The sequence below is a fragment of the Phalacrocorax carbo genome, chromosome 3 (assembly GCF_963921805.1).
Source record: "Phalacrocorax carbo chromosome 3, bPhaCar2.1, whole genome shotgun sequence".
Classification (NCBI taxonomy): domain Eukaryota; kingdom Metazoa; phylum Chordata; class Aves; order Suliformes; family Phalacrocoracidae; genus Phalacrocorax; species Phalacrocorax carbo.
In genome coordinates, this window is record NC_087515.1 from 37,561,471 (window position 1) to 37,574,775 (window position 13,305).

The window sequence follows — 13,305 nt, forward strand, 5'->3', positions numbered from 1 at the left end:
GAGGTCAACCCCCTATTCCCCAGGCAGTTTCCAGCACATTGTTTGTTCCTGTCTTGTGTAGTGTTCTTCTCAGTTGTACAATTGCTTGAGTGTTTCACTGGTCTTGTGTGTTTACAGGGACTGTAACCAAAAAGGTACTTTGTTGAGAGTCTTGAAACGTGTTAGAAAGATAAGTATAGGTGTAGGTACAATTTGAGTGTTAATGTTGTTTTAAAGTTTTAATGTGTTGGAATGTTGTAGTCATATGAACCCTTTGAAATGTATTGTGCTTTAGCTTATTGTTTATTTAATTGTTTTATTGTAAATTACCTTTATAATCACAAGTTCAATGAAGCCTGTTAGAAATGGTAAATGTGTGAGTGTTTTATTGTAGCAAAGCCATATAAAATAGCCGGTCTCAGCTGAGCTGTTGGCCACAGGCAGAGCTGGCGGAGGCACTGTATCAGGGCATAAGGAACCATCAGGACCCAAAGAACAGAATTCTGCTGAGAAAAACTTCATTACAGCTCCAAGCATAAGCACTCAGGCAGAGTAAAAGGGTCCAGTTGGTCTGTGGACACACATGCCACCTGCATGACTGCACCCATGCTGAGTTAACAAATGCAAGTGCCTAATCTTTAATTCAATGCAATCTTCCAGAAGCTTGTAACTGCTCATTTCTGTGCTGCCAGGAGAGTGTCAGCCTTCCCGGCATGTAACAGAAGTCCAGAATACCTTGTTTAATTAATCTGAGAGCCATGCAGTCTCAGTGTGCCCACCGAGATGCCACTGTGACCATCAAACCACAAATTCTTCCTGTCCAAAACTTGAAATCCGTGCATAGTTCAGAGGAGGGCAATGCCAACCAACAGACGACATAGCGGTGTTTGCCTGCCTCCACCCAACCTTTCAACAACACCTCTGGCCGGTTAAACCTCACTGGCTTCCTGTTCTCCCCTCCAGCAAAGCAAGTGTAATATTTCTCTGTGCAACCCAGAGCAGAAGAAGCCTAGTGAAGCCAGACAACGCCATGCACTGCCCTGCCGCTTTGGGGAAGAATTAGCCACAAGGAAGGAGGAACAGTTGGCCAGCATGTGGGGAGCATTTGCAACACTCAAGAGGGTGATATGCACCAATGCTTACAGAGGCAATTCAGAGACCTTTTGCATCCTTGTAATGCCTGGGTTCTGAATTACTTGTGTTTGCAACAGATTCCCTAGTGTTCATTAAGCATTTCACTAAGGAAGAGAAATCGAACAGGCATGTTGATGTAACACAGGCTCCAAGAGTTCACAAAGATGAGAAGATGAGAGCGTCTTGCTTCCTCTGCCAGCAACACCCTCTTCCATGCTCACCTACCTTGCTGGGTTCCTGCAGGCCACTTGACTTGCCTTATGACACTACTGCAATACATAGTTGCTGCAAAGTCACTTTCAAAAGCTTTTCTTTTAAGTACCTGGGCACAAGGGCCAAAATTAATAGGTTGGGGGGTGGAGGGGATGGGACTGGAACACATGACACAACATGCCTTATTGCTACTTCAAAGCATGTCTGTTCAAGGCTGAGAGCGCAATATTTTATATGTGATTTTACCATCTTTATCACAATTTTGGGTTTCTCTTTAACAGCCACTATTGTTTAAGTGATCTTTGCTGTGAGTGGTGGTGAAATGGAGCCTAGTTTAGAGGACTAGTTTAGATCTTCAGTTCTAGGAGAGAGATTCACCTGTGACTACGTGGGTGTCTTTTGCAGCAAGCAGGCAACAAAGCAGTATGAACCTACACTTACATTTAAAATGTCAATAGGCTGAACTCATTTCAAACCATGATTTGGACATGGTCCATGTTTAAGACACAAGGCGCTAACACCAGAATAACATCAAAATTGCTTCTTGCCCTTAAAAATCTTCTGTCCGCTCAACACTCATAAGTTATTTACCTATGCTCAGCAAGAGAGTTCCCGTCACATTCCTGATAGAAGTCCGTGCTCTGATCTCTTCCTGAAATACAGCTCGCTTCCAAGCTGCCACCTTTCCTCCTCCATCCTGCAAGCATGTAGACAGCTCAAGGTACCCTTTGTAAGAAGAGGCCTGAAGTACCACGATAAATGCTCCAGTCCCAGACTTTGTGGGACTGGCCTTTGCTCCCGATCCACAGAGGATATCCCAGTTGTTGTGACAAATGTACCATCTTGATTTTTCCCCATCTAATATTTGGCTTTACTCTTAGTCATGATTCACCTGGATCCTGCTGGTGCTGTATGGAGCAGCTAGGGGAGGACCATTAGCCTCCAAAGAGTTCAATAAAACCTCCTCCTTTTTCTGAGTTGAGAAATTGTTCATACCACACTGGGAAGTCTTGCCTCAAAGTGTGCAGGTGGGGAGGACAAGCAGGGCATAGGTTAAGGGTCAGGTAGCAGGGGGCTGCTTGAATTCATGCTTACAGGGTAGCATAGGAACCAAGTCGGCTCCTTCCCTGGTTGAAGCAACACCTATTGATAATCCCATTATGCATTTCTCTTTCTAATCCAGGCTCAAAGAAGCCTTTCTTTAATATTCAGCTGAAGAGGTACCCAACATGCCTCTCAGCTGCTGAAAACACCCAGGCACAGGCACTGCCCACCGCCTCACCAGAGATTCACCTGCATGCTTACTTAGGTCCACCCACTCACAAGGCTGTTCTTCACTTCTGATCACTTCCTCATTTTGCCTTCTTTCCCCCCCCCCAAATCAACCACCTCACCTAAATCCCAACCGCTAGAAATGCGCTAAAATTGAAGCACTGTTTTATTTATGTCCTACATGAGCAGAACAGGGGAGCATTTTCCTCCAAAACCCTTCAGACAAATGAACATGGGACATTGCAAACACAAGCAACTATAGCGCAGGAAAACATATGAAACCAATGCATGCTGTTTTGACATACAGACTACTACCTGCGAGAGCACTGTACCCTTTCTGGCATTATGTCAGGACTTGGTAGAGTAGATGGGAGCAATACCTAGAGCAGTTGTGCTCAAGTACAGGCAGGGAAATGGAGGGAAGAACAGCAAAACAGTGTGAGTACGCAGCAGGAGAGGGCAAAGCAACGCAGGAGGGCTGATGTGCAGGAGGTGGCAGCACCTAATCGTTTTTAAAACGGCTGAAGGCTCAAAAACACACGAGCATTCTCATGACGCAGTCAGGGGCTTTGTTTCTAACTTCTTAACTAGCCAATGTTTTCTTATTTTTAATAAATAACATCTATTTGCACCTATTTTACATTGTCTCAGAAATAGCAATAGTAAGCACTAAACTAATTTTTTTAGAAAGATGCGATGTCGCTTCCAACCTAAACTAGGCAACAGGTATTAGGTTTCCCTGCCCTGTGTCAGCAATAGGGAAAGAATTATGACATGTGCCTCCTTGCTTCATCAGTGTGGTTGAAAGGACAGACGCGGATTGCTATTAAAGCTTATTCACAGACTTTCTTCTTATCTCCAATCCACCATCAGATACTTTAGAGGTGTGTACTAGGAGCAGATTTGCTTGCCATACTGCTGTTCAGTCCGGACAGACTGTAGTCATCGATTCTACTCCAGCCAGAACACTTGCGCAGAAGATACACACAAAAGTGCATATTGTTGCTTTCTAAAAGGTGTTTTAAAATTTCACATTTCTCAATGACTTCTTTAATGTCTAAAAATTGCTGTCAAATCAGTTGGTCTGTGCAAGATTTTAAGCAGCATGACAAGCATACTAAATATTTTTTTAAACTTTTCTCCATGACAAAGGCCATTCAGAGTAAGTCTTACTGTCTTTACTTTCTCAAGTACTTCTCTTTTAAGCAGAACTTGTGTCTTACAACTTAGTTAAAAATTCTATTTTTCGAGGCAGAGGTGATCTAGTCCCCCCGCCCCTTCCCGTTCTGTCACAACTTCACAGGACCCTGGATACACAGGGAACCCGTCTCAGGCACAGAATTTGCTGTCCTCGCTCATCTGCCACAAGACAGCCCATGAATTCAGGGATAATAGCATCCGCACAGCAGAAGATGCAGGAGGTATTCACTGAAGTTCTGAGCTGCACATAATGACCACATGGACCCTCCTCCTCCCACACACCTTTCCCTCCAGCAGACATTAACTTTTCTTCTTCATTAAACTACTGTTGTCTTCTACTGCCTATTTACCTTGCACGCTTTTCTGAGAGGAATCCCACTGTAAATACATACAGTAAGTGTACAAAAATGGAACCTGAGAAGTGCTGTTAACTGAACTGAGAATTTTCACACTTAGGTGTATTCACAGGAGGACACCTTTTTTTCAGTTGTACTACCTATGCAACAAGTATACAGCGTGAGACTTTTTTTCCCCTTAATGTAGGAAGTAGAAGAATTTCTGCTAGAAATACAAATTTACCAATACAAGTAAGCGATTGAATTGCTCCCCTACGTTCACAACATTAGCCTTCATAAGAAAGGAGCAGCACGCACCACTGCTGTGTAGCGATGCCCCTGCTGTTAACCACTGTAGTGTTGTAAAGGGGCATGGTAGCACAGGGGCTGCAGGTGACAAAGTGACAAGAAATCCACTTTTGTGTTCAGCTGTAACTTGTGCTCTACCAGAGCGTACTCTACCAGGAGGACGTTGAGAGTCGTAGGTCACCTTTAACAAGTAATTTTCTTCTGCACGCGTCAATATTATCTCCCATGGAAAAATGTGAAACATTTATAAATACCTTTATGGAAAGGCAAAAGCAGCCATTCTCGATCAGGCAGGAAGCAAAGGGTTCTTTAAAACTGTTTAATTACATGTTTCGGGTAAGCATAGACAATACAGGAGATTTACCACACTCTTAGGTATTTCCATTCTTTTCTCTAGGCTTGAACTATTCATTAAGGATGTCTCTCAATCAACATCCTTGCTCAATCACTTTTGCTGCAAAGAAGGGTGCTGGAATAGGACTATTGCAGGAAACTTCATTCCATCAAGGCATGATTTTCTGTGGGCTTTTTTTCTCCTTTAATAACCACCTACTAGTCTTTGAAGATATTCTGAGAGAACCCTGCCTTCCAAGATGCCCTGAAGAATGCCCTGAAACCAAACGGTTGGAGTCCTAGAAATGCTGAAGCCCTAGAAATACTTAAATCAATACCAATATGTATGTTGTAGAGCTGAAGTTCTCTTTTTCCTTGGCACTGTGCCACTGATGCCTGGTTTGTGTCCGGACGCTTCTACATCAGTTTTGTTTTCTTCTTCTTTCATTAGCCTTTGGGCTTCTTCCCCCATTTTCTTTCGTTGCTGCGCTGCTTCTCTTTTTTTTTTTCCCCTTTCTGCTATCTGTTGTTGTCTGCAATTAAAGAAAATGTGAACTGCTAAAGAACACGAGTCCAATTTTCAGCATACTTTAACTTCCTGTCAGAAATGGGTTATAATTCATAATTTGCCCAAATATTTTACAATCTAAAAGCCACTCAGTTCTCAAGGATTCAGTGTGTCAGGGAGAACGTAGGACAGTTGTAAGGCCCAGAGCTATTTAGACAAATCTAATGCTTCAAGTAACAATACTACCTGTCTTTTTCAAAATCAGACCAAAACAATTTGACTTGCCTAGGACATTGGCTTGTGTCCCTCCTTCCCCTCAGCAGAGGCATCAGAAGCTATCCTCTTTGTAATGCAAGTACTACAAACATTTTCTTCATGATCAGATGAGATGACAACTTCTAATGTTCCTTTTCATGTATTCAGCATCTGTGTTGTATTCTATTGCTCAGTACAGATAGAAACAATAGCCTTTAAGGAAAAAAAAATTAAAGTCTACGGTTGTATATCCTTTTAGCATTATTTCTTATCACTGCTATAAAACCCCAGACACCATTACCTGCTAGCTCAGAGAATCTGTCGACAGAAATAGGTTTCTAATTTCAACAAATACATGGCTGACTAGAGCAAAGGAAAAAAGTAACCCCCAAATCCACTTGTTTTATTCCCCACTTCAGCTAGAACACATCACTGAGTGGCGCTGGGGCAACAACTGGATCCATACTCCAAGTGCCACGTTGCAGCTCTCTCCTCGATTGCATAAGTAGTAACAGAATGATGTTAGGAGGTCGCTCCGGCTTCGCATTCAGTTTATTAGATTAGAAAAATCTGTCAAGCTGCTTGCAAGAGGACTTAAAAATAAAAGTGAAGCTTCATTAGTTTGAAAAGGTGAAATTTAACACAGATTCGGTAAGAATAAAGATGTGCTTATTAAAAGAGAATCAAGAATTCTCATTGACAAGGCCGAAAGGAGTTAACTTTCAACATGCCTAAACTACCCGTGCGCATCCACATCAGTGTGTAAAATGCAGAGAATTAAAAGCTGTCATCACTGGATGCAGCCGTGTCTGGTAGATGCCAACTATGGACAAACTGGACACACAAAACTTAGAAGTATTTGAGGTACAAAGGCTTCATATTATCTTTGGACTGGGCAGGACAGGAGAGGGACTGCACTTATTCAGTACCTTCACGGTTTCCCTTCATTGATTATTAATGGCCAGAAGTTTCCCTGTGCTCTGTTAAGCTGCTCTGCTGTCTGTCATGGAAGAATGAAATTAGTAATTTGCATCAGGATCTACCTCCCAAGTTAACGGAATTCCCAAGGGTGTTTTTGAGGTGATGACCCACTGTTGTACATTCCACCAGAAGGCCAGATAGGTGACAGTGCTGTCAGTCTAGCATATGCAGAGTAATAATGTTTGCCACTTTACAGTAGCAGATTTTTGTATGTTCCCTGCACCTCTGAACCGATGCAGAAAGGAAGACGGTATATGCGCGCTAGCCTGCATGTAAAGGCAGCGGTATTCCAAAAAGCCACATGAGGCGTTAAGCAGTGCTGCTATTCATTTGCAATTGTGAAGTGAGGACAGTCACAGCAGATCATGTTTCTGTCCCACCCTATAAACTGCACAACACACAACTCCTCTGCACAGAGAGGTGGTTTCCATGCACTCCGCTGGCTGAGTGATTTTATTGGACTTCAGTAGCATCCAGATGAGAGGAGACCTTCACATTACCTCAGACAGAGGAACTGAAGTCACTGAAAAATAAATACAAGCAATAAATACAACCACAAAGTGATTACCCTTTCACTGCTCTTTTACTTGGTCATTATTCCAAACATTGATCTCTATTCCAAACTTCCTATGCGTATTCAACATAAAGCTACGACCTTTCAGGCTCAGAAAAGGTTTCGTTTCTCAATAAAGAGGCACCTATGATGAACTACAGCCACATGTGACTCATTCTTTCTGGGTTCCAAAGCAAGAATTTGAGCGGAGTTTGGATGGAATGATGCAAGCTGTTTAAACCAGGGAAGTATTCATTCCTGATGTCAGCCTTGCTTTGCATTCCTAACACAATTTATGCCCGGGAAAACCCAACTCATTGGTTAACAGAACACTAATTATAAGCACTGTTAGCACACCGTTAGCAGACCTTCTTATTCCAGCGTGGTTTTACTTACTGTAGACCTACTGAATAACTGTTAGAAGAACGACTTCATACTATTCTTTTACTTCAACACGATTATAAATGTACAAAAAACATCTTCACACACGAGACATTTTATACAGTGCTGCTTATTCAGCCAAAGAGCATTTAGCTTCACTGTTCCTGTTGGGAAAAAAAATAAATTTGTTGGCATTTAGAAAGTCTAAAGGTGCAGATAGGTATCTACAATTTGCAGAAGCAACCAAGTTCTAACTAACTTCAATTAACTGAAAATCCAGTTTAAAGGAAAATCCAGTTTATCGTCCACTAGGTTGATCACTGCCTGGAAAATCTGGGTGCATCTCAGCCCAGAATCTGCTGGGGAGTGGGGAAGAAAGAGACTACAGGAACTTTGCAGGCACTAGTAGCCTACTGCTCAGCACTGTCTTCCAGAACGCTTTGGTCTCCAGGAAGCCATATTGGGCTTATTTCAACTGCTGCACATACATACCAAGCCACCAGAGAAAAGGTCACAGGATATAGTCTTCCCTGTTACTTAACGGAACACAGCCCTCCATTACTACACAAAAATGCTTCCAGTCTAAGACACTTCCAGATATTAACTGAGCACCAATAGGTACCCAGACACGGGCAGCTAAGGGAGATCCTTACTTTCTCTGCACATGGATTTCATTCTCAATAAGCACTGCTGGAGTAGAGTCAGCATTAAAACGGCTGCAGGCTCAAAAAAGCATGTATTTTTGTTCTTAAAAACTCGGATCACAGAAACATCTCCTGTGTCTAGTTTAAACGAGTTGAAGATGTTGTTGTGTCAGCTTGAGGGTTTCTAATGTTAGTTTTAACTCTTTCAGAGGGAAATGAGCGCGCACATGTCACCCTCCGTGAGCGAGGATGCCGTGCCCAGGCTGAAGCCCGCGCTAACCTCGAAGCTTGCATCCCGGAGTTGAGCACAGAGAGGCGTCACCCTGTGAAGGCTTGGTGTGTTGTAGCAGTTGGTGCTGTGAGGCCTGGCGGCTGGCAGCAGGGGGGAAGCGGCTGCTGGGGGTGCCCTCATTTGCATAGCCCAGCCCCCTCCGCGTGCATCGGAACGCCTGGGTCCCCCCCGTGGCAGTTTTTGACCGGTCCCTGCCAGTTGGGTCAACGGACCCAGCGCAGGCGGCGGATCCCGCTGGGGCTCCTCTGCCTGGGGTAAATCCCTCGGTATTTGTGATTCAGGAGAGGTGAAAACCGAATCTACGGGTCTCCTTGGACAACCTTCAGGAGGTGTGGGCTGCAGATGGGGGGGCGCCCCCCTTGTCTGCCCCAGTGACTGGTCCCATTGCTGATTAGAAGTGGAACAGCTTTAACAGGTGAATCTGCCGTTTCTCTCCTGGCCGTTGTGGGAGCTGTTTCGGGGGTGAGGGAGTACCTTGAACTCACTGGTTATATTGACGAACTCTCGGTTGCCTAAATATGGGACCGAGGCTGGCTCAGACATGGGTGTCTACATTAGAGACATCCATGCTTAGTCAGATGAATCCCACCCCGGTCTCCTGTGTTCCTCATCAGGTCTATGGCAGCTCTGCTGTTAGCCTTTACTGAAGCCAAGTACGGTTTCTGTCTCTTTTCTTTTTCTTTTTTTTTTTTTTTCTTTTTTTTTTTTTTATGTTTGTTTTGTTTTGTTTTGTTTTGTTTAACAGAAAGGAAACCCAGTCTTAGACATTCATTTGCGGAAGAAAGTTTGTGTTTGAAGATCACACTTGGATCTTCAAGTAAGTCTAATTAGATGCCTTTTCCTCTCCTGTTCATCCCTGATAGGCTTGGGCACTGTCCATTTGTCCTGTTTCTGAGGACCGCTGCCCAAGGCAGCTAGCATTGCACATGGACAGCCTGTATCTCCCGTTGCACCGTGAATTTTGTTAGCAGGAGCGAAGAATTTTTAGGGTATAAGCTAACTGAATTGCACTGAAGTGAAAAAAGTGCTGTGTAACTTCCAAGAGATAAGAACGGAATATAATTGGAAGACAAATATTTTGAGCAAAAGATGCTGAAAAAGCATCTTTGAAAAATTATTAGCATAGCGCTATGGTTTTTTATTTAGGATTTTTATATGTTTTAGATTTAGAGTTTGAATTTCAACAAATTGAGTTGAATTGGTGTGGATAACATATTCAAAGGGCCACGTATTTCTTTCAAAGAAGAATAAACAAAGTAGCACCTACAAAGACTGTTTTGGCTTTCAAGTGTTTTGTATTTTTGAACCCAAATCTGCCAGTTCCTGTTAAATTAAAGTGTTCTAGAAAAATGTCACAGATTGTATGATCCACCCTTTCTAAAAAATTATTGTTGATGTTGCTTAGTAGGGACGTGGTTGGGCTGAGGCCCCTCAAGACATATATCTCCTTTTGTTCAGAAGACTCTCGGGCTGCAGCAGGCACCCAGACATCACAGAGATAATAGAGGATCCCGAAAAGAAGCCAGCAAGTTACAAAGGAGGAATGGGCAAGTAAAAGGCGAAAGCCTGAATCCCATCTGTCCTAAGCAATGATGTGCTCAGCTCTGGGCTGGTGGCACAGGCCACCTACAATTCAGGGTCTCGGGCACAAATCTTGCGCACTTAGGTGCTTACGTCCTTCCTCACAAAGGAAAAGAACATTAAAAGGAGATGCCTGTTACTTAGTTCAGTAAAGGGAAAAGAAACTTCTACTTAGATCTGTTTGCCTCTTTTGGAGGCTGGACTTGAGCACAAAGGAGACGAGTGCCCTAGTAGCAGGCTGCTGAGCAGGCTGAGGGGATGCAGGGAGTCTGCTCCCAGGGAAGCTCTTCCACTTTGTATAATCTAGTTACTCTTTTATTGGGGGTTTGAAGCCAAGTACCCAGCAGGCACACCATAACTCTTCTCTCTCTCTCTCTCTCTCTCTCTCTGGCCCATTAATTGTCCTGATACCACTCCAGATCTCCTGAAAGTGGGACGCCAACTGTTAAAGGGAGATTCTCGCCTCAGGATGCCTGCAACCTCAAGCTCAGCCTTGCGTGTGGTCCGTGAGAAAGCCACGGCTCCAACTGCAAATCTGAGTAAGTAGGGGATGCAGATATGGGACTTTTGCAGGGAGCGCCTCAGCCGCTGGGCTGTTGGACAAGGTGAGACCTGTGCCAGCCAATTCACCTTTTAGTGCCAAATGCCTTTTGATAGAGATGCAGGTCTCCTGGGGACTGTGGGGACATGCTCCTCCTCCATCGGGAAAAGATGGCTGAGCTCCTGGCGTAAGAAGGGCACTGAGGTTTAGAGGTCAGAGTTGAGGCAGGTATGGAAGATGGCCAGAGCAGTGATCTTTAGTAAAAAAAAAAAAAGTCTTTTTTATATTTAAGAAGCTTTTTTCTCTCTTCTGCTCATTCGTTATGGAATATGAGTCAAATAAGAGAAACCGATGCTATACACACTGCACGCTCTTAAGTATTTGTTTTAAAATATGTGTGAGGTCAAGCTGGAACAGGCTTTGCAATTTGTGTATCTACTGCAGCAAATGTTCTGCTCTTTCTGGCTGTTTTCCGTGGTTTTCAGCCCGCTTCACCTGTATGGAAGGAAATACTGTGCCTATGGAAAGGCCATTATAGATGTTCTCTTAGGAGATTTTTTTTTTTCTTGGTGCTCTGCTTGTAATTTACAATCTGTATTATTTATGCCAGTGTTGAAAATAGTTTTCTGATGCCCTGCTTAAAATATTCTGAACATACTCCAGCTACATTCTACTATGAGCACTTCCACCAAACATCAGTTTTTATTTAAAGTAATTTTTCATGACATAACATGCATCATAGCCAGAATCCTGTGTTGCTGTTAAATGGTTTTCTTTACAGTTTTCCAGCTGTATTCCTCCTCCCCATGGTAGAGTGTTGCCAGACTGATTAGAATACACAAATTGTATTCCCTTAATCTTCCTTCATAAACAGTGCCCTGTAATCCTGTCATCATTGTTGTTGACCTTTTTTGGAACCCCGCCTTTTTAAAGAGAATCCTGGGATTTGAACTGTTTGAACTGTTTTCTGAGAATGGATAGATTATTTCCTTTTCTGTTTTCCTCTACATCCCCTCTTTTTTTTTTTGTCTGCCATTTTCTTATGTTCAAAGCGGAGTTATGCAAAGAATTGATTTGGGGTTTGCTGCCAAATCAAAACATTAAAGAAAACCTGTCTCTCAGACTGAACAAAGACAATCTTCAATCTAAAATATTTAGAATGCTTAGAGATATTTTAATGCTTTAATTAATGTACTTAATTTAATTCAATAAATTTTAAATTTGTTTAATTAAATTAGAATATTTAATTATATTTTTAAAAGATAAAATTTTAAAAATTAAAAATGGAAAGGATTTATTTTTAATTAAGAATTAGTTAAATTAAAATAATAAAACTATCAAAATATTTGTCCCCCTTTTTTAAACTCAGCCATAAACAACTAAGCAGGTCTTTGCAGATAGCGGGGGCATTTTGAACATTTGCTTGCTTTTACGTACGTAGCTATATAAATCCTGGGGAAGCTGTGTTTTAGATGCCTTCAATCTCTTTTGGTCCTCACCTGTCGTTATGATTCCGAGATTAGGAAGAGCCTGGAAGAAGGGGGAAATGCATGCCCAGTCCCTGTTCCAATAAATAAACCACAATTATGAACAGAAAATAAAACCCAGCATCTGATAGAGCAACTAGGCAGAGGTTGCCCAACTTTGCCCAAAACTCTAGATTGTAGAACTTACTTTTCTCAGGTGTGTTGGGTGCAGGGGTTAGGCAGGGTCTCCTGATGGAGGCAGGGGAGCTGTGGGAAATTCAGGCCTGTTTGGATTCCACTCTGTAGCAATGGGTGACAAAGACGTGCAGGCACCCTCAACTGGGTGAATCTGTGGAGGAGCTGGAGAAGGCCCTGATAAGCTGAGAGGACAGGAACCCCATCTCCTCCCCTGGTTCTTACAGCTGGACGCAGTGCGTGCCCCAGGTGGCGTGATGGGGAGATGATGTGCAGCCTCCTCCCAGTTCAAAGCTAAATCTGGCCCTGCAAATCCCAGGTGGATCCTTTCTCCAGTAAAGCAGAGAGCAGAAGAGAGCTTTCCTTGGGCTGCTTTTGTGTGGACCCTGATGTCTTCTGTGTAGTGTGAAACACCCACCCTGGTCTTTAGAGAGGAGCCAGGCACCGAGCTCTTCAGTGCTTTTAAAGCTGACCTGCTTCTAGGCATGCCCAGAAACAAGATTTTCACATAGCTGAGACACTCTGCTGATTGAGAGCGGGATTTCTCAAGTGAGGTGGCAGATAGGGAGAGTGCTACTTCCAAAATTCCCCCTGTGGAGCTGGGGACCTGGCATCCTTTCATAAATCCTGCTCCAGCCGCTGCAAGGTGGACATCGCTTCCCCAAGGAGCTTGAAATATATTACTTTTAATGTGTTGTAACAAAACAGTAGATGTACCTTATAATACCGTATCTTAGGTGTACTGTTATGTAAGTTGTGTTGAAAGGAAATGAAAATTCTGCAGAGTTTGTTTTGTATTTTATTTGGATTACAAGCCTTGTCTTGCTTCCATGTTGAGGCATTTCATTACAGGTCGCCTGTTCCTCCCTTCTGAAATTCTGTAAGTAATAGGAAGCTGTTGGCTTTCGAAGTCTGGGCACCTGGCAGGCTGTGAGTGTTTGCTAAAGTTGGCAGAATACGGTGTGACCGCAAACCCTCAAGGATTAATAGGCTGAAAAAGCACAGGCTTCATGTCTGTCCTTAGTGTTCCTTAATGCTAAGAGTGCTACTGGGGGGAAAAACAAGCAAATGACAGCAGTCGTAACTTGACATTCATTGCTTTGAGACCCGCCTTGTCTTTCTTTAGAACTATA

At 43.1% G+C, this 13,305-nt stretch overlaps 1 protein-coding gene across 1 annotated transcript in view; it reads right to left on the minus strand.

Annotated features, from left to right (window-relative positions):
• The window catches only part of MRPS5 (mitochondrial ribosomal protein S5), a 1,175,798-nt gene that overhangs the window by 78,090 nt on the left and 1,084,403 nt on the right, over positions 1 to 13,305 (minus strand). The gene's annotated exons all lie outside the window — the stretch shown is intronic.